This window comes from Oncorhynchus masou, unplaced genomic scaffold (assembly GCF_036934945.1).
Source record: "Oncorhynchus masou masou isolate Uvic2021 unplaced genomic scaffold, UVic_Omas_1.1 unplaced_scaffold_776, whole genome shotgun sequence".
Lineage (NCBI taxonomy): Eukaryota > Metazoa > Chordata > Actinopteri > Salmoniformes > Salmonidae > Oncorhynchus > Oncorhynchus masou.
In genome coordinates, this window is record NW_027014228.1 from 76,231 (window position 1) to 98,934 (window position 22,704).

The 22,704-nt window shown below is 42.1% G+C and overlaps 1 long non-coding RNA gene across 1 annotated transcript in view; it reads right to left on the reverse strand.

Annotated features, from left to right (window-relative positions):
- Positions 1-22,704, reverse strand: part of LOC135537429 (uncharacterized) — a 49,728-nt gene that overhangs the window by 1,926 nt on the left and 25,098 nt on the right. The window lies entirely within an intron of this gene.

Sequence of the window (22,704 nt, forward strand, 5' to 3'; positions counted from 1 at the left end):
GAGAGAGACAGAGAGACAGAGACAGAGAGAGACAGAGACAGAAACAGAGAGGGACAGAGACAGACAGAGAGAAAGATGAGACAGACAGACAGACAGGCAGACAGACAGACAGAGAGAGAGAGAAAGAGAGACAGAGAGAGACAGAGCAGAGACAGAGAAAGACAGAGAGAGAGACAGAGAGAGACAGACAGAGAGAGAGACAGAGAGAGAGAGGAGACAGAGACGGAGACAGAGAGAGACAGAGAGACAGAGAGACAGAGACAGACAGAGAGAGAGAGAGAGAGACAGACAGAGACAGAGACAGAGAGAGACAAAGGCAGAGACAGACAGAGACAGACAGAGACAGAGAGAGACAGAGACAGACAGACAGACAGAGACAGGCAGAGAGACAGAGAGAGACAGAGAGAGGTAGAGAGAGAGAGAGAGACAGAGACAGACAGACAGACAGAGAGAGAGACAGAGACAGACAGAGAGAGAGAGACAGAGACAGACATACAGAGACAGACAGACAGAGACAGAGAGAGAGACAGACAGAGACAGAGAGAGACAGACAGACAGATACATACAGAGACAGAGACAGAGAGAGAGACAGACAGAGTTAAATAAGTGTCTACTTGTGTTATTAGGTTAGGTTCCCTTTATCTTAGATTAGGTTTTGGTTGAGGATCTGAATCTGAAAAAATTATGGAAAAGTAGAGAAAAGTAGAAAATGGTGTTATGAATGACCAAAGAGGTCTGGCATTATAGTAAGTACAGCTTCATATGAGACAAGGTCTTTGAAAGGCTGGTCATGTCTCACATCAACACCATCATCCCAGAAACACTAGACCCACTCCAATTTGCATACCACGCCCCAACAGATCCACAAATGATTGCACTCCACACTGCCCTTTCCCACCTGGACAAAAGGAACATCTATGTGAGAATGCTGTTCATTGACTACAGCTCAGCGTTCAACATCATAGTGCCCTCAATGCTCATCACCAAGCTAAGGACCCTGGGACTGAACACCTCCCTCTGCAACTGGATCCTGGACTTCCTGACGGGCCGCCCTCAGGTGGTAAGGGTAGGTAACAACACATCCGCCATGCTGATCCTCAACACAGGGGCCCCTCAGGGGTGTGTGCTCAGCCCCCTCCTGTACTCCCTGTTCACTCACGACTGCACAGCCAAGCACGACTCCAACACCATCATTAAGTTTGCCGATGACACAACAATGGTAGGCTTGATCACCGACAACGATGAGCCAGGTTGGGGACATCAAGGTTAGCGTTTCTATAGGTTGGGGGCTTTCATCAAGGTTAGTGTTTATTTAGGTTGGGGGCTTTCATCAAGGTTAGTGTTTCTGTAGGTTAGGGGCTTTCATCAAGGTTAGTGTTTCTGTAGGTTGGGGGCTTTCATCAAGGTTAGTGTTTCTGTAGGTTGGGGGCTTTCATCAAGGTTAGTGTTTCTGTAGGTTGGGGGCTTTCATCAAGGTGTTTCTTTAGGTTGGGGGCTTTCATCAAGGTTAGTGTTTCTTTAGGTTGGGGGCATTCATCAAGGTTAGTGTTTCTTTAGGTTGGGGGCTTTCATCAAGGTTAGTGTTTCTGTAGGTTGGGGGCTTTCATCAAGGTTAGTGTTTCTTTAGGTTGGGGGCTTTCATCAAGGTTAGTGTTTCTGTATGTTGGGGGCTTTCATCAAGGTTAGTGTTTCTGTAGATTGGGGGCTTTCATCAAGGTTAGTGTTTCTGTAGATTGGGGGCTTTCTTCAAGGTTAGTGTTTCTGTAGGTTGGGGGCTTTCATCAAGGTTAGTGTTTCTGTAGGTTGGGGGCTTTCATCAAGGTTAGTGTTTCTGTAGGTTGGGGGCTTTCATCAAGGTTAGTGTTTCTGTAGGTTGGGGGCTTTCATCAAGGTTAGTGTTTCTGTAGGTTGGGGGCTTTCATCAAGGTTAGTGTTTCTTTATGTTGGGGGCTTTCATCAAGGTTAGTGTTTCTTTATGTTGGGGGCTTTCATCAAGGTTAGTGTTTCTTTAGGTTGGGGGCTTTCATCAAGGTTAGTGTTTCTTTAGGTTGGGGGCTTTCATCAAGGTTAGTGTTTCTGTAGGTTGGGGGCTTTCATCAAGGTTAGTGTTTCTGTAGGTTGGGGGCTTTCATCAAGGTTAGTGTTTCTGTAGGTTGGAGGTTTTCATCAAGTTGTTTCTGTAGGTTGGGGGCTTTCATCAAGGTTAGTGTTTCTGTAGGTTGGGGCTTTCATCAAGGTTAGTGTTTTTTTATGTTGGGGTCTTTCTTCAAAGTTAGTGTTTCGTTAGGTTGGGGGCTTTCATCAAGGTTAGCGTTTCTTTATGTTGGGGGCTTTCATCAAGGTTAGTGTTTCTGTAGGTTGGGGGCTTTCATCAAGGTTAGTGTTTCTGTAGGTTGGAGGTTTTCATCAAGTTGTTTCTGTAGGTTGGGGGCTTTCATCAAGGTTAGTGTTTCTGTAGGTTGGGGGCTTTCATCAAGGTTAGTGTTTTTTTATGTTGGGGTCTTTCTTCAAAGTTAGTGTTTCGTTAGGTTGGGGGCTTTCATCAAGGTTAGCGTTTCTTTATGTTGGGGGCTTTCATCAAGGTTAGTGTTTCTGTAGGTTGGGGGCTTTCATCAAGGTCAGTGTTTATTGGTGTAATGTTGTCTCCAGGCTAGTGGGAGTGACCTTACAGAGTAAAGCGTTTGTCATCGTCACGAGTTAACACAGTCACAAAGTCATTATGTATCTTCTTAAAATGTGGGTTTTAAAACCTAACCCTAACTAATGAAGGACAATTTTGATTGGTTGGTCCACCAGACCTTCTGCACATTCGGGAAGGGGGGGGGGTGTCTGGGAAATGAGATGAGGTGTAATGTGACTGACATCACTTTAGAGCCTACGCCGTCCTTCAGCACAACACGTCACCCTTTATAAAGAGCACGTTTACGTCACAATTGACCTAGTGGGTTACATCACATTAGAGCCTACGCCGTCCTTCAGCACAACACGTCACCCTTTACCTAGTGGGTTACGTCACATTAGAGCCTACGCCGTCCTTCAGCACAGCACGTCACCCTTTACAAAGAGCACGTTTACGTCACATTTGACCTCGGGGGTTACGTCACATTTGACCTCGGGGGTTACGTCACATTTGACCTCGTGGGTTACGTCACATTTGACCTCGGGGGTTACGTCACATTTGACCGAGTGGGTTACGTCACATTTGACCTCGGGGGTTACGTCACATTTGACCTCGGGGGTTACGTCACATTTGACCTCGGGGGTTACGTCACATTTGACCGAGTGGGTTACGTCACATTTGACCTCGGGGGTTACGTCACATTTGACCTCGGGGGTTACGTCACATTTGACCTCGGGGGTTACGTCACATTTGACCGAGTGGGTTACGTCACATTTGACCGAGTGGGTTACGTCACATTTGACCTCGGGGGTTATGTCACATTTGACCGAGTGGGTTACGTCACATTTGACCTCGGGGGTTACGTCACATTTGACCTCGGGGGTTACGTCACATTTGACATTGGTGATTATGGTGGCTGTGCTATTATGGTGGCTGTGCTACTGAAACACCGCTAACCAAACAACAGTGCTCAGTGGCTGTACTACTGAAACACTGCTAACTAAACAACAGTGCTCAGTGGCTGTGCTACTGAAACACTGCTAACCAAACAACAGTGCTAGGTGGCTGTACTACTGAAACACCGCTAACCAAACAACAGTGCTAGGTGGCTGTGCTACTGAAACACAGCTAACCAAACAACAGTGCTCAGTGGCTGTGCTACTGAAACACTGCTTACCAAACAACAGTGCTAGGTGGCTGTACTACTGAAACACTGCTAACCAAACAACAGAACTAGGTGGCTGTGCTACAGAAACACTGCTAACCAAACAACAGTGCTAGGTGGCTGTACTACTGAAACACCGCTAACCAAACAACAGTGCTAGGTGGCTGTACTACTGAAACACTGCTAACCAAACAACAGTGCTAGGTGGCTGTGCTACAGAAACACTGCTAACCAAACAACAGTGCTAGGTGGCTGTACTACTGAAACACCGCTAACCAAACAACAGTGCTAGGTGGCTGTGCTACTGAAACACAGCTAACCAAACAACAGTGCTCAGTGGCTGTGCTACTGAAACACTGCTAACCAAACAACAGTGCTAGGTGGCTGTACTACTGAAACACTGCTAACCAAACAACAGTGCTAGGTGGCTGTACTACTGAAACACTGCTAACCAAACAACAGTGCTAGGTGGCTGTGCTACAGAAACACTGCTAACCAAACAACAGTGCTAGGTGGTTGTACTACTGAAACACCGCTAACTAAACAACATTGCTAGGTGGCTGTACTACTGAAACACTGCTAACCAAACAACAGTGCTAGGTGGCTGTACTACAGAAACACCACTAACCAAACAACAGTGCTAGGTGGCTGTACTACAGAAACACTGCTAACCAAACAACAGTGCTAGGTGGCTGTACTACTGAAACACTGCTAACCAAACAACAGTGCTAGGTGGCTGTACTACAGAAACACCACTAACCAAACAACAGTGCTAGGTGGCTGTACTACAGAAACACTGCTAACCAAACAACATTGCTAGGTGGCTGTACTACTGAAACACTGCTAACCAAACAACAGTGCTAGGTGGCTGTACTACTGAAACACTGCTAACCAAACAACAGTGCTAGGTGGCTGTACTACTGAAACACTGCTAACCAAACAACAGTGCTAGGTGGCTGTACTACTGAAACACTGCTAACCAAACAACAGTGCTAGGTGGCTGTGCTACAGAAACACCACTAACCAAACAACAGTGCTAGGTGGCTGTACTACAGAAACACTGCTAACCAAATGTAACAGTATAACTTTAGACCATCCCCTCGCCCATACCCAGGCACGAACCAGGGACCCTGTGCACACATCAACAACAGATACCCTATAAGCATCGTTACCCATCGCTCCACAAAAGCTGCGGCCCCTTGCAGAGCAAGGGGAACCACTACTTCAAGGTCTCAGAGCGAGTGACGTCACCGATTGAAACGCTATTTAGCGCGAACACCGCTAACTACATAGCCATTTGACATCCGTTACACAAACAACAGTCGTTAGTTTCTTCTCCACAATGAGTCTGGATCGGAGTACATCCCATTTTTTCTTAGAATGGAAATCCATTCTCGACAATCTGATTGGTCCCAGGGAGCCGGAACACACACACGTGGGTAAAGCGGCTGTGTGATACTCTGATTGGTCAGAGATGATGACTTTTGTTTTGTACAACCAATCACAAAGCACCGCGACTTCAACGATGGCCGTCTCAGACAGTCCAGTGTGTAGTGAACGAACGATAGATAGATAGATAGATAGATAGATAGATAGATAGATAGATAGATAGATAGATAGATAGATAGATAGATAGATAGATAGATAGATAGATAGATAGATAGATAGATAGATAGATAGATAGAGATAGATAGATAGATAGATAGATAGATAGATAGATAGATAGACAGACAGACAGACAGACAGACAGACAGACAGACAGACAGACAGACAGACAGACAGACAGACAGACAGACAGACAGACAGACAGACAGACAGACAGACAGACAGACAGACAGACAGACAGACAGACAGACAGACAGACAGACAGACAGACAGACAGACAGACAGACAGACAGACAGACAGACAGACAGACAGACAGACAGACAGACAGACAGACAGGCAGATAGATAGATAGATAGATAGATAGATAGATAGATAGATAGATAGATATACGATAGATAGATAGATAGATAGATAGACGATAGATAGATAGATAGATAGATAGATAGATAGATAGATGATAGATAGATAGATAGATAGATAGATAGATAGATAGATAGATAGATAGATAGATAGATATACGATAGATAGATAGATAGATAGATAGATAGATAGATAGATAGACGATAGATAAATAGATAGATAGATAGATAGATAGATAGATAGATAGATAGATAGACGATAGATAGATAGATAGACGATAGATAGATAGATAGATAAATAGATAGATAGATAGATATACGATAGATAGATAGATAGATAGACGATAGATAGATAGATATACGATAGATAGATAGATAGATAGATAGATAGATAGATAGATAGATATACGATAGATAGATAGATAGATAGATAGATAGATAGATAGATAGATAGATAGATAGATAGATAGATATACGATAGATAGATAGATAGATAGATAGATAGATAGATAGATAGATAGACGATAGATAAATAGATAGATAGATAGATAGATAGATAGATAGATAGATAGATAGATAGACGATAGATAGATAGATAGACGATAGATAGATAGATAGATAAATAGATAGATAGATAGATATACGATAGATAGATAGATAGATAGACGATAGATAGATAGATATACGATAGATAGATAGATAGATAGATAGATAGATAGATATACGATAGATAGATAGATAGATAGATAGATAGATAGATAGATAGACAGATAGACAGATAGACAGATAGACAGATAGACAGATAGACAGATAGACAGATAGACAGATAGACAGATAGATAGATAGATAGATAGATAGATAGATAGATAGATCGATAGACAGATAGACGATAGATAGATAGATAGACGATAGACAGATAGATAGATAGATAGATAGATAGATAGATAGATAGATAGACGATAGACAGATAGACGATAGATAGATAGATAGATAGATAGACGATAGACAGATAGATAGATAGATAGATAGATAGATAGATAGATAGATAGATAGATAGATAGACGATAGATAGATAGATAGATAGATAGATAGATAGACGATAGACAGATAGACGATAGATAGATAGATAGATAGATAGACGATAGACAGATAGATAGATAGATAGATAGATAGATAGATAGATAGATAGATAGATAGATAGATAGATAGATAGATAGATAGATAGACGATAGATAGATAGATAGATAGATAGATAGATAGATAGATAGATAGATAGACGATAGACAGATAGACGATAGATAGATAGATAGATAGATAGACGATAGACAGATAGATAGATAGATAGATTTGTGACCTGTTGCCACGAGAAAAGGGCAACCAGTGAGGAACAAGCACCATTGTAAATACAACCCATATCTATGCTTATTTATTTTATCTTGTGTCCTTTCAAATTCGTACCTTGTAAAAACACTGTATATATATATATATAATATGACATTTTCAATGTCTTTATTGTTTTGAAACTTCTGTATGTGTGATGTCTACTGTTAATTTTTATTGTTTACCTTACTTGCTTTGGCAATGTTAACACATGTTTCCCATGCCAATAAAGCCCCTTGAATTGAATTGAATTGATAGATAGACGATAGATAGATAGACAGATAGATAGGGGTAATGTCATGGCAACCATTCTGAACCAGAACACAACACCCTCATCCACTGCCTGGCTGGCAGGGTAATGTCATGGCAACCATTCTGAACCAGAACACAATACCCTCATCCACTACCTGGCTGGCAGGGTAATGTCATGGCAACCATTCTGAACCAGAACACAACACCCTCATCCACCGCCTGGCTGACAGGGTAATGTCATGGCAACCATTCTGAACCAGAACACAACACCTTCATCCACTGCCTGGCTGGCAGGGTAATGTCATGGCAACCATTCTGAACCAGAACACAACACCCTCATCCACTACCTGGCTGGCAGGGTAATGTCATGGCAACCATTCTGAACCAGAACACAACACCCTCATCCACTGCCTGGCTGGCAGGGTAATGTCATGGCAACCATTCTGAACCAGAACACAACACCCTCATCCACTACCTGGCTGGCAGGGTAATGTCATGGCAATCATTCTGAACCAGAACACAACACCCTCATCCAATGCCTGGCTGGCAAGGTAATGTCAACACATCATCTAGGATCAGCACATCGTCCTCCACGCCTAACCTTCACCCGTAACGCTGTGAATGCTAAGTCTGACCTTAGATCAGTGTCCTGTGGCTACCTCATCCTGCTCCCAGTAATGATTATACATGTATTTATTCAACTAGGCAAATCACTTAAAGAACAAATTATTATTTACAATGACGGCCTACCAAAAAGGGCAAATGGTCTCCTGCGGGTACGGGGGCCTGGGATTAAACAAATAAATAAATAAATAAATATAGGACAAAAACACACATCGTGACAAGAGAGACAACACAACACTACATAAAGAGAGACCTAAGACAACAACATAGCAAAGGAGCAACACATGAAAACACAGTATGGTAGCAGTCAGCATGACAACAACATGGTAGCAACACAACATGGCAATAACATGGTAGCAGCTCAACATGGTAGCAACACAACATGACAACAACATGGTAGCAGCTCAACATGACAACAACATGGGAGCAGCTCAACATGACAACAACATGGTAGCAGCTCAACATGACAACAACATGGTAGCAGCTCAACATGACAACAACATGGTAGCAGCTCAACATGGTAGCAACACAACATGAAAACAATATGGTAGCAGCTCAACATGACAACAACATGGTAGCAGCTCAACATGACAACAACATGGTAGCAGCTCAACATGACAACAACATGGTAGCAGCTCAACATGACAACAACATGGTAGCAGCTCAACATGGTGGCAGCTCAACATGACAACAACATGGTAGCAGCTCAACATGACAACAACATGGTAGCAGCTCAACATGACAACAACATGGTAGCAGCTCAACATGGTAGCAGCTCAACATGACAACAACATGGTAGCGTCACAACATGACAACAACATGGTAGCAGCTCAAAATGACAACAACATGGTAGCAGCTCAACATGGTAGCAACACAACATGACAACAACATGGTAGCAGCTCAACATGACAACAACATGGTCGCAGCTCAACATGACAACAACACAACAACAACATGGTAGCATCACAATATGGTAGCAGCACAAAACATGGTACAAACATTATCGGTCACAGACAACAGCACAAAGGGCAAGAAGGTAGAGACAACAATATATCACACTAAGCAGCCACAACTGTCAGTAAGAGTGTCCATGATTTGAGTCTTTGAATGAAGAGATGGAGATAAAACTGTCCAGTTTGAGTGTTTGTTGCAGCTCGTTCCAGTCGCTAGCTGCAGCGAACTGAAAAGAGTAGAGACCCAGGGATGTGTGTGCTTTGGGGACCTTTAACAGAATGTGACTGGCAGAACGTGTGTTGTATGTGGAGGATGAGGGCTGCAGTAGATATCTCAGAGAGGGGGGCGTGAGGCCTAAGAGGGTTTTATAAATAGGCATCAACCAGTGTTTGTTGCCACTGCATTAATTTCTACTTTACTCTACTTTCAGTAATAATGCATTCATTTAATTCACGGTACAGAGTCAATGTGGAGGCTATATACAGGGGGTACCGGTACAGAGTCAATGTGGAGGCTATATACAGGGTGTTACGGTACAGAGTCAATGTGGAGGCTATATACAGGGTGTTACGGTACAGAGTCAATGTGGAGGCTATATACAGGGGGTACCGGTACAGAGTCAATGTGGAGGCTATATACAGGGTGTTATGGTACAGAGTCAATGTGGAGGCTATATACAGGGTGTTACGGTACAGAGTCAATGTGGAGGCTATATACAGGGGGTACCGGTACAGAGTCAATGTGGAGGCTATATACAGGGTGTTACGGTACAGAGTCAATGTGGAGGCTATATACAGGGTGTTACGGTACAGAGTCAATGTGGAGGCTATATACAGGGGGTACCGGTACAGAGTCAATGTGGAGGCTATATACAGGGTGTTACGGTACAGAGTCAATGTGGAGGCTATATACAGGGTGTTACGGTACAGAGTCAATGTGGAGGCTATATACAGGGGGTACCGGTACAGAGTCAATGTGGAGGCTATATACAGGGTGTTACGGTACAGAGTCAATGTGGAGGCTATATACAGGGGGTACCGGTACAGAGTCAATGTGGAGGCTATATACAGGGTGTTATGGTACAGAGTCAATGTGGAGGCTATATACAGGGGGTACCGGTACAGAGTCAATGTGGAGGCTATATACAGGGTGTTTCGGTACAGAGTCAATGTGGAGGCTATATACAGGGGGTACCGGTACAGAGTCAATGTGGAGGCTATATACAGGGTGTTTCGGTACAGAGTCAATGTGGAGGCTATATACAGGGGGTACAGGTACAGAGTCAATGTGGAGGCTATATACAGGGGGTACCAGTACAGAGTCAATGTGGAGGCTATATACAGGGTATTACGGTACAGAGTCAATGTGGAGGCTATATACAAGGGGTACAGAGTCAATGTGGAGGCTATATTCAGGGTATTACGGTACAGAGTCAATGTGGAGGCTATATACAGGGGGTACCGGTAGAGAGTCAATGTGGAGGCTATATACAGGGGGTACCGGTAGAGAGTCAATGTGGAGGCTATATACAGGGGGTACCGGTACAGAGTCAATGTGGAGGCTATATACAGGGTGTTATGGTACAGAGTCAATGTGGAGGCTATATCCAGGGGGTACCGGTACAGAGTCAATGTGGAGGCTATATACAGGGTGTTACGGTACAGAGTCAATGTGGAGGCTATATACAGGGTGTTATGGTACAGAGTCAATGTGGAGGCTATATACAGGGGGTACCGGTACAGAGTCAATGTGGAGGCTATATACAGGGTGTTACGGTACAGAGTCAATGTAGACTTGGTGCTCTGGTACTGCTTGCCGTGTGGTAGCAGACAGAACAGTCTATGACTAGGGTGGCTGGAGTCATTGACCATTTTTAGGGCCTTTCTCTGACACCGCCTGGTATAGAGGTCCTGGATGGCAGGAAGCTTGACCCCAGTGATGTACTGGGCCGTACGCACTGCCCTCTGTAGTGCTTTGTGGTCGGAGGCCGAGCAGTTGCCATATCAGGCAGTGATGCAACCAGTCAGGATGCTCTCGATGGTGCAGCTGTAGAACCTTTCGAGGATCTGAGGACCCATGCCAAATATTTTCAGTCACTTTGTTGTTGATGTGGACACCAAGGAACTTGAAGCTCTCAACCTGCTCCACTACAGGCCCGTCGATGAGAAGGGGGGCGTTCATTGCATTATACTCTGTCATGCTGAATTCATTTAATTTCATACTGCTATTGATGACTATGAAGCCTGCTATTGATGACTATGAAGCCTGCTATTGATGACTATGAAGCCTGGTATTAATGACTATGAAGCCTGCTATTAATGACTATGAAGCCTGGTATTAATGACTATGAAGCCTGCTATTAATGACTATGAAGTCTGGTATTAATGACTATGAAGTCTGGTATTAATGACTATGAAGCCTGGTATTAATGACTATGAAGCCTGGTATTGATGACTATGAAGCCTGGTATTAATGACTATGAAGCCTGCTATTAATGACTATGAAGCCTTGTATTAATGACTATGAAGCCTGCTATTAATGACTATGAAGCCTCGTATTAATGACTATGAAGCCTGGTATTAATGACTATGAAGCCTGGTATTTATGCTGTTATTAATGACTATGAAGCCTGGTATTAATGACTGTGAAGCCTGGTATTAATGACTAGGAAGCCTGGTATTGATGACTAGGAAGCCTGGTATTGATGACTATGAAGCCTGCTATTAATGACTATGAAGCCTGGTATTAATGACTATGAAGCCTGCTATTAATGACTATGAAGCTTGGTATTAATGACTATGAAGCCTGCTATTAATGACTATGAAGCCTGGTATTAATGACTATGAAGCCTGGTATTAATGACTATGAAGCCTGGTATTTACGCTGTTATTAATGACTATGAAGCCTGGTATTAATGACTGTGAAGCCTGGTATTAATGACGAGGAAGCCTGGTATTAATGACTATGAAGCCTGGTATTTATGCTGTTATTAATGACTATGAAGCCTGGTATTTATGCTGTTATTAATGAGTATGAAGCCTGGTATTAATGACTATGAAGCCTGGTATTGACTATGAAGCCTGGTATTAATGACTATGAAGCCTGGTATTAATGACTATGAAGCCTGGTATTAAAGACTATGAAGCCTGGTATTAATGACTATGAAGCCTGGTATTAAAGACTATGAAGCCTGGTATTAATGACTATGAAGCCTGGTATTAATGACTATGAAGCCTGGTATTAATGACTATGAAGCCTGGTATTAAAGACTATGAAGCCTGGTATTAATGACTATGAAGCCTGGTATCAATGCTGTCATTAATGACTATGAAGCCTGGTATTAATGACTATGAAGCCTGGTATTAATGACTATGAAGCCTGGTATTGACTATGAAGGCTGGTATTAATGACTATGAAGCCTGGTATTAAAGACTATGAAACCTGGTATTAATGACTATGAAGCCTGGTATTAATGACTATGAAGCCTGGTATTAATGCTGTTATTAATGACTATGAAGCCTGGTATTAATGACTATGAAGCCTGGTATTGACTATGAAGGCTGGTATTAATGACTATGAAGCCTGGTATCAATGCTGGTTTTAATGACTATGAAGCCTGGTATTGACTATGAAGCCTGGTATTTATGCTGGTATTAATGACTATGAAGCCTGCTATTAATTACTATGAAGCCTGGTATTAATGACTATGAAGCCTGGTATTTATGCTGGTATTAATGACTATGAAGCCTGTTATTAATGACTATGAAGCCTGGTATCAATGCTGTTATTAATGACTATGAAGCCTGGTATTAATGACTATGAAGCCTGGTATTTATGCTGGTATTAATGACTATGAAGCTTGGTATTAATGACTATGAAGCCTGTTATTAATGACTATGAGGCCTGGTATCAATGCTGTCATTAATGACTATGAAGCCTGGTATTTATGCTGGTAATAATGACTATGAAGCCTGGTATTAATGACTATGAAGCCTGGTATTAATGACTATGAAGTCTGGTATTAATGACTATGAAGCCTGGTATCAATGCTGTCATTAATGACTATGAAGCTTGGTATCAATGCTGTCATTAATGACTATGACGCCTGGTATTATTGACTATGAAGCCTGGTATTAATGACTATGAAGCTTGGTATCAATGCTGTCATTAATGACTATGAAGCCTGGTATTATTGACTATGAAGCCTGGTATTAATGACTATGAAGCCTGGTATCTATGCTGTTATTGATCACTATGAAACCTGGTATCTATGCTGTTATTGATCACTATGAAACCTGTAATTAATGACTATGAAGCCTGGTATTTATGCTGGTATTAAAGACTATGAAGTCTGGTATTAATGACAATGAAGCCTGGTATCAATGCTGTCATTAATGACTATGAAGCCTGGTATTTATGCTGGTATTAATGACTATGAAGCCTGGTATTAATGACTATGAAGCCTGGTAATAATGACTATGAAGACTGGTATTAATGACTATGAAGCCTGCTATCAATGCTGTCATTAATGACTATGAGGCCTGGTATTAATGCTGTTATTAATGACTATGAAGCCTGGTATTGATGACTATGAAGCCTGGTATTGACTATGAAGCCTGGTATTAATGACTATGAAGCCTGGTATTGACTATGAAGCCTGGTATTAATGACTATGAAGCCTGGTATCAATGACTATGAAGCCTGGTATTGACTATGAAGCCTGGTATTAATGACTATGAAGCCTGGTATCAATGCTGTCATTAATGACTATGAAGCCTGGTATTAATGACTATGAAGCCTGGTATCAATGCTGTCATTAATGACTATGAAGCCTGGTATTGACTATGAAGCCTGGTATTGACTATGAAGCCTGGTATTTATGCTGTTATTAATGACTATGTAGCCTGTTATTAATGACTATGAAGCCTGGTATCAATGCTGTCATTAATGACTATGAAGCCTGGTATTAATGACTATGAAGCCTGGTATTAATGACTATGAAGCCTCGTATCAACGCTGTCATTAATGACTATGAAGCCTGGTATTAATGACTATGAAGCCTCGTATCAATGCTGTCATTAATGACTATGAAACCTGGTATTAATAACTATGAAGCCTGGTATTAATGACTATGAAGCCTGGTATTTATGCTGTTATTAATGACTATGAAGCCTGGTATTAATGCTGTCATTAATGACTATGAAGCCTGGTATTAATGACTATGAAGCCTGGTATTAATGACTATGAAGCCTGGTATTAATGACTATGAAGCCTCGTATCAACGCTGTCATTAATGACTATGAAGCCTGGTATTAATGACTATGAAGCCTCGTATCAATGCTGTCATTAATGACTATGAAACCTGGTATTAATAACTATGAAGCCTGGTATTAATGACTATGAAGCCTGGTATTTATGCTGTTATTAATGACTATGAAGCCTGGTATCAATGCTGTCATTAATGACTATGAAGCCTGGTATTAATGACTATGAAGCCTGGTATTAATGACTATGAAGCCTCGTATCAATGCTGTCATTAATGACTATGAAGCCTGGTATTAATGCTGTTATTAATGACTATGAAGCCTGGTATTGACTATGAAGCCTGGTATTTATGCTGGTATTAATGACTATGAAGCCTGGTATTAATGATTATGAAGCCTGGTATTAATGACTATGAAGCCTGGTATTAATGACTATGAAGCCTGGTATTTATGCTGGTATTAATGACTATGAAGCCTGGTATTAATGACTATGAAGCCTCGTATTAATGCTGTTATTAATGACTATGAAGCCTGGTATTGACTATGAAGCCTGGTATTGACTATGAAGCCTGGTGTTAATGACTATGAAGCCTGGTATCAATGCTGTCATTAATGACTATGAAGCCTGGTATTAATGACTATGAAGCCTGGTATCAATGCTGTCATTACTGACTATGAAGCCTGGTATTAATGACTATGAAGCCTCGTATCAATGCTGTCATTAATGACTATGAAGCCTGGTATTAATGCTGTTATTAATGACTATGAAGCCTGGTATTAATGACTATGAAGCCTGGTATTAATGCTGTCATTAATGACTATGAAGCCTGGTATTAATGACTATGAAGCCTGGTATCAATGCTGTCATTAATGACTATGAAGCCTGGTATTGACTATGAAGCCTGGTATTGACTATGAAGCCTGGTATTTATGCTGTTATTAATGACTATGAAGCCTGTTATTAATGACTATGAAGCCTGGTATCAATGCTGTCATTAATGACTATGAAGCCTGGTATTAATGACTATGAAGCCTGGTATTAATGACTATGAAGCCTCGTATCAACGCTGTCATTAATGACTATGAAGCCTGGTATTAATGACTATGAAGCCTGGTATCAATGCTGTCATTAATGACTATGAAGCCTGGAATTGACTATGAAGCCTGGTATTGACTATGAAGCCTGGTATTTATGCTGTTATTAATGACTATGAAGCCTGTTATTAATGACTATGAAGCCTGGTATCAATGCTGTCATTAATGACTATGAAGCCTGGTATTAATGACTATGAAGCCTGGTATTAATGACTATGAAGCCTGGTATTAATGCTGTTATTAATGACTATGAAGCCTGGTATTAATGACTATGAAGCCTGGTATTTATGCTGGTATTAATGACTATGAAGCCTGGTATTAATGACTATGAAGCCTTGTATTAATGACTATGAAGCCTGGTATTAATGACTATGAAGCCTGGTATTTATGCTGGTATTAATGACTATGAAGCCTGGTATTAATGACTATGAAGCCTCGTATCAATGCTGTCATTAATGACTATGAAGCCTGGTATCAATGCTGTTATTAATGACTATGAAGCCTGGTATTAATGACTATGAAGCCTGGTATTTATGCTGGTATTAATGACTATGAAGCCTGGTATTAATGACTATGAAGCCTGGTATTAATGCTGTTATTAATGACTATGAAGCCTGGTATTAATGACTATGAAGCCTGGTATTAATGCTGGTATTAATGACTATGAAGCCTGGTATTAATGACTATGAAGCCTGGTATTTATGCTGTTATTGATCACTATGAAGCCTGGTATTAATGACTATGAAGCCTGGTATTAATGACTATGAAGCCTGGTATTAATGACTATGAAGCCTGGTATTAATGACTATGAAGCCTGGTATTAATGACTATGAAGCCTGGTATTAATGACTATGAAGCCTGGTATTTATGCTGTTATTGATCACTATGAAGCCTGGTATTAATGACTATGAAGCCTGGTATTAATGACTATGAAGCCTGGTATTAATGACTATGAAACCTGGTATTAATGACTATGAAGCCTGGTATTTATGCTGGTATTAATGACTATGAAGCCTGGTATTAATGACTATGAAGCCTGGTATTAATGACTATGAAGCCTGGTATTAATGACTATGAAGCCTGGTATTTATGCTGGTATTAATGACTATGAAGCCTCGTATCAATGCTGTCATTAATGACTATGAAGCCTGTTATTAATGACTATGAAGCCTGGTATTAATGACTATGAAGTCTGGTATTAATGACTATGAAGTCTGGTATTAATGACTATGAAGCCTGGTATTAATGCTGTTATTAATGACTATGAAGTCTGGTATTAATGACTATGAAGCCTGGTATTAATGACTATGAAGCCTCGTATCAATGCTGTTATTAATGAATATGAAGCCTGGTATTTATGCTGGTAATAATGACTATGAAGCCTGGTATTAATGACTATGAAGCCTGGTATTAATGACTATGAAGCCTGGTATTAATGACTATGAAGCCTGGTATTTATGCTGGTATTAATGACTATGAAGCCTGGTATTAATGACTATGAAGCCTGGTATTTATGACTATGAAGCCTGGTATCAATGACTATGAAGCCTGGTATTAATGACTATGAAGCCTGGTATTAATGACTATGAAGCCTGGTATTAATGACTATGAAGCCTGGTATTAATGACTATGAAGCCTGGTATTAATGACTATGAAGCCTGGTATCAATGCTGTTATTAATGACTATGAAGCCTGGTATTAATGACTATGAAGCCTGGTATTAATGACTATGAAGCCTGGTATTAATGACTATGAAGCCTGGTATTAATGACTATGAAGCCTGGTATTAATGACTATGAAGCCTGGTATTAATGACTATGAAGCCTGGTCTTAATGAACATCCTGGAGAATGACTATGAAGCCTGGTATTAATGACTATGAAGCCTGGTATTATTGACTATGAAGTGGTATTAATGACTATGAAGTGTATTAATGACTATGAAGCCTGGTATTAATGTATGAAGTGGTATTAATGACTATGAAGCCTGGTATTAATGACTATGAAGCCTGGTATTAATGACTATGAAGCCTGGTATCAATGACTATGAAGCCTGGTATTTATGACTATGAAGCCTGGTATTTATGCTGTTATTAATGACTATGAAGCCTGGTATTTATGACTATGAAGTGTATTAATGACTATGAAGCCTGGTATCAATGACTATGAAGCCAGGTATTAATGACTATGAAGCCTGGTATTGACTATGAAGCCTGATATAATGACTATGAAGCATGTATTAATGATATGAAGCCTGGTATTTATGCTGTTATTAATGACTAAATCGGTTGATATGAAGCCTGGTATCAATGTCAATGAATGTTGATAAATGAATGAAGTGTAATGACTATGAAGCCTGGGTTGAAGCCGGGTATTAATGACTATGAAGCCTGCTATTTGACTATGAAGCCTGGTATTAATGACTATGAAGCCTGGTATTTAATGACTTGTTTCCCCTGGTATTAATGACTATGAAGTTCTGTGTATTAATGACTATGATGCTCTTGTGGATTCTGAGCCTGGTATTAATGACTATGAAGCCTGGTATCAATGACTATGAAGCCTGGTATTAATGACTATGAAGCCTGGTATTAATGACTATTTGGATTTGCTGTTATTTTTGTATTGAAGAACTTCTGTGTTTTACTTTATTGTGTGTCTTGTGTACTGTGTGTCTGTGTGTGTGTGTCATCTTGTGGGTTCTGTGACTATTGTGTGTCAGTTGGTTACAGATGACTTTTATAACCCTGGTATAGAACCCAGGTTCATATAACGACGGGTCCTGATAAAATAGATGAAAAAAACGATGGTCAAGTTGGATTAATCTCCAAAATGCTGAGAAACAATACGTGTAACTGCATCTGGCCCAGGTCCTGTTTAGACATCTGTTTACGTTTCTGTTTTCTGAAGTGGATACGATGCCACACGCACTAACGTGGCGAAGAGAGAGACAGAGAGGGGGGTTGACACAAATATGTCACGACACCACGCCGTCTCTGTGATCTCTACGCACACACACACAGAGAGAGAGAGAGAGAGGGGGTTGACACAAATATGTCACGACACCACGCCGTCTCTGTGATCTCTACGCACACACACATACAGAGAGAGAGAGAGAGTGGGTTGACACAAATATGTCACGACACCACGCCGTCTCTGTGATCTCTACGCACACACACACACAGAGAGAGAGAGAGAGAGAGGGGGTTGACACAAATATGTCACGACACCACGCCGTCTCTGTGATCTCTACGCCCACACACACACACAGAGAGAGAGAGAGGGGGGTTGACACAAATATGTCACGATACCACGCCGTCTCTGTGATCTCTACGCACACACACACACAGAGAGAGAGAGAGGGGGGTTGACACAAATATGTCACGACACCACGCCGTCTCTGTGATCTCTACGCACACACACACACACAGAGAGAGAGAGAGAGAGAGAGGGGGTTGACACAAATATGTCACGACACCACGCCGTCTCTGTGATCTCTACGCACACACACACACAGAGAGAGAGAGAGAGAGAGGGGTTGACACAAATATGTCACGACACCACGCCGTCTCTGTGATCTCTACGCACACACACACACACAGAGAGAGAGAGAGAGAGGGGGTTGACACAAATATGTCACGACACCACGCCGTCTCTGTGATCTCTACGCACACACAAGACAGAGAGAGAGAGAGAGAGAGAGGGGGGTTGACACAAATATGTCACGACACCACGCCGTCTCTGTGATCTCTACGCACACACACACAGAGAGAGAGAGAGAGGGGGTTGACACAAATATGTCACGACACCACGCCGTCTCTGTGATCTCTACGCACACACACACACACAAGAGAGAGAGAGAGAGGGGGTTGAAACAAATATGTCACGACACCACGCCGTCTCTGTGATCTCTACGCACACACACACACAGAGAGGAGAGCACGCAGAGGGGTTGACACAAATATGTCACGACACCACGCCGTCTCTGTGATCTCTACGCACACACACACACAGAGAGACACACAGAGGGGTTGACACAAATATGTCACGACACCACGCCACTCTGTGATCTCTACACACACACACACACACACAGAAACAAGACACAAATATGTCACGACACCACACCACACTGTGATCTCTATGCACACACACACACACAGAGAGACAGAAACAAATATGTCACACACCACGCCGTCTCTGTGATCTCTACGCACACACACACACAGAGAGACACAGGGGGTTGACACAAACATGTCACGACACCACGCCGTCTCTGTGATCTCTACGCACACACACACACACACACACACACACAGTAGCAGCATCCATCAGGAGGCCTCACAAATATGTCACGACACCACGCCTCTACAGCCTGTGATGCATTATCACGAGTCACTGTGGACACATTCTCCTGCTGGGATCACACACACACACACAGACAGAGGACAAGGGTACAAGACACAAATATGTCACGACAACATAGATCACGACCCACTGATCTCTGTGATCTCTCTATACACAGATCTGTACACACACAAGAGAGGGGGTTGACACAAATATGTCACACACCACACCATCTCTGTGATCTCTATTCATCACACACACCACACTGATACACACATAGATCCTCCATTCTAGACACCACACCATCTCTGTATTCATCACAAGACCTCCACTGATATACAGTAACATAGATCCTCATTCTAGACACATAGATCTGTGATTCATCACAAGACCTCCACTGATATACAGTAACATAGATCCTCACAAATTCTCAGACACCATAGATCTGATATTCATCACACACACCTCCACTGATACAGTAACATAGATCCTCCATTCTAGACACATAGATCTGTATTCATCACTAGACACTCCACAGATATACAGTAACGTAGATCCTCCATTCTGATCATTCAAATCCATGACACCATAGATCTGACCTCACGACACCACGCCGTCTCTGTGATCTCTACGCACACACACACCACATATACAAACATAGATCCTCCATTCTAGACAACATAGATCTGTGATTCATCACAAGACCTCCACTGATATACACAACATAGATCCTCCATTCTAGACACCATAGATCTGTATTCATCACAAGACCTCCACTGATACCACATAGATCCTGTCATTCTAGACAACATAGAGAGATATTCATCACAAGATCTCCACTGATACAACATAGATGTCACGACAACCAGATCTATATTCATCACAAGATCTCTACTGATACAACATAGATCACACATTCTAGACAACATAGGTATTCATCACAAGACCTCACTGATACACCAGATCCGTCATTCTAGACAACATAGATCTATATTCATCACAAGACCTCCACTGATAAACATGTCTTCGACACCACGACAACATAGATCTGTGATCTCTACGACACACACTGATATAACAGAGATCCTTCATTCTAGACAACATAGATCTATAAACAATGTCATTCTAGACAACATAGATCTATTGCACTTCACTAGACAACATCTGTGATTCTATCACACAGACACCACTGATAGAACATAGATCCTTCATTCACGACACCACATAGATCTGTGATCTCATCACAACACTCCACTGATATAACATAGATCCAAATCATGTCACGACACCATAGATCTATGTGATCATCACAAGACACTCCACTGATATAACATTGACACTCCATTCAGACATCTCTGTGATTCTACCACACAAGGACACAAGCAAAACAGGTTTTTAGAAATGTTTGACACAAATTGTCACGACAACACCGTTCTGTATCTCTATGCATTCACACCACACACTGATTAAAAATAATAGTCACGATAATTATTCAGACCCTTGATCTCTATGAGACTTGAAATTGACACAAATATGTCAGACACCATCCTCCTCTGTGATCTCTTAGATGTTTCACACATTGGACAACATTCAAGATTGGACATGATTTGGAAAGGACACAAATATGTCACGACACCTGGGGAAGGGTACCAAAACATTTCTGCAGCACGCCGTCTCTGTGATCTCTAGACAACACACACACACAAGACACACACAGAGACAGGGGGTTGACACAAATATGACACGACACCAAGTCTCTGTGATCTAAGACCACACAGTTTGGAACCACACAAGAGAGAGCTGGCCGGTTGACACAAATATGTCAGACACCACAGATCTCTGTGATCTCTGACGTGACACAAGACACACATGGTCACTCTGTGGAGATGGGAGAACTATTCAGACAGGACACCATCTCTGTGATCTCTACCACCAACACACACTTTAGGAGAGTGGCCAGACAGAAATATGTAAACGACATGACGCCCTCTTGGTCTTTGATCTCTAACGCACACACAGACCACGATCAGAGATTCTCTGGTCTGATGAAGAGGGATTGAACTCTTTCCTGAATGCCACGCGTCTCTGTGATCTGGAGGAAACACTGGCACACACACACAGGTGGTGGCAGCATCATGAGGGGTTTTTCACACAAATATGTCACGACACCACGCCTCTCTGTGATCTCTACGCACACACACACACAGAGCCATGAGAAGAGAGGGGGTTGACACAAATATGTCCGACACCAGTCTCTGTGATCTCAGTCCACACACACACAGAGAGAGACAAGAGCTCTCAGGTTGACACAAATCAGTCACGACACCACGCCGTCTCTGTGATCTCTAGCACACAGTCACAGAGATCCTCAGTTTGACACAAATCATGTCACGACACCACGTCCGAGCTCTCTGTGATCTCTCAGTCACAGCACTCAGAGAGAGAGAGGGGTTGACTAGCAAATATGTCAGACCCACGCTCTCTGTGATCTCTCAGTCACACACACGCAGTCACGCACGCATGCACGCACAGAAACAGATCTCAGTCACACACACACACAAATGACAGAACATGCACAGACAGCACACACACACACACAACACACACACACACACACAGAAACAAGAAACAAACACACACACACACAAACACACACACACACACACTGACACACTGAAACAAATGAACACACACACACACACACACACACACTTCCTGAATGCACACACACACACACTTCCTGACAGAAACACCTGTGACACCACACACACACAGTGCATAGCATCCATCAGGAGGCCTACTTCAAAAGGGTCATGGAGAGACCTGAGGGCATGCCTGTGACAGCCACCACAATGCATTATGGGCCACTGTGTGAGGAGGAGGAGGGAAGGAGTCACTGTGACATACATTCTCCTGCTGGGATCACAGTACTGTACTGTGGCTGTCTCATACACAGACACCAGGCTCAGTGACAAGACCTCCACTGATACAACATAGATCCTCCATTCTAGACAACATAGATCTATATTTATCACAAGAC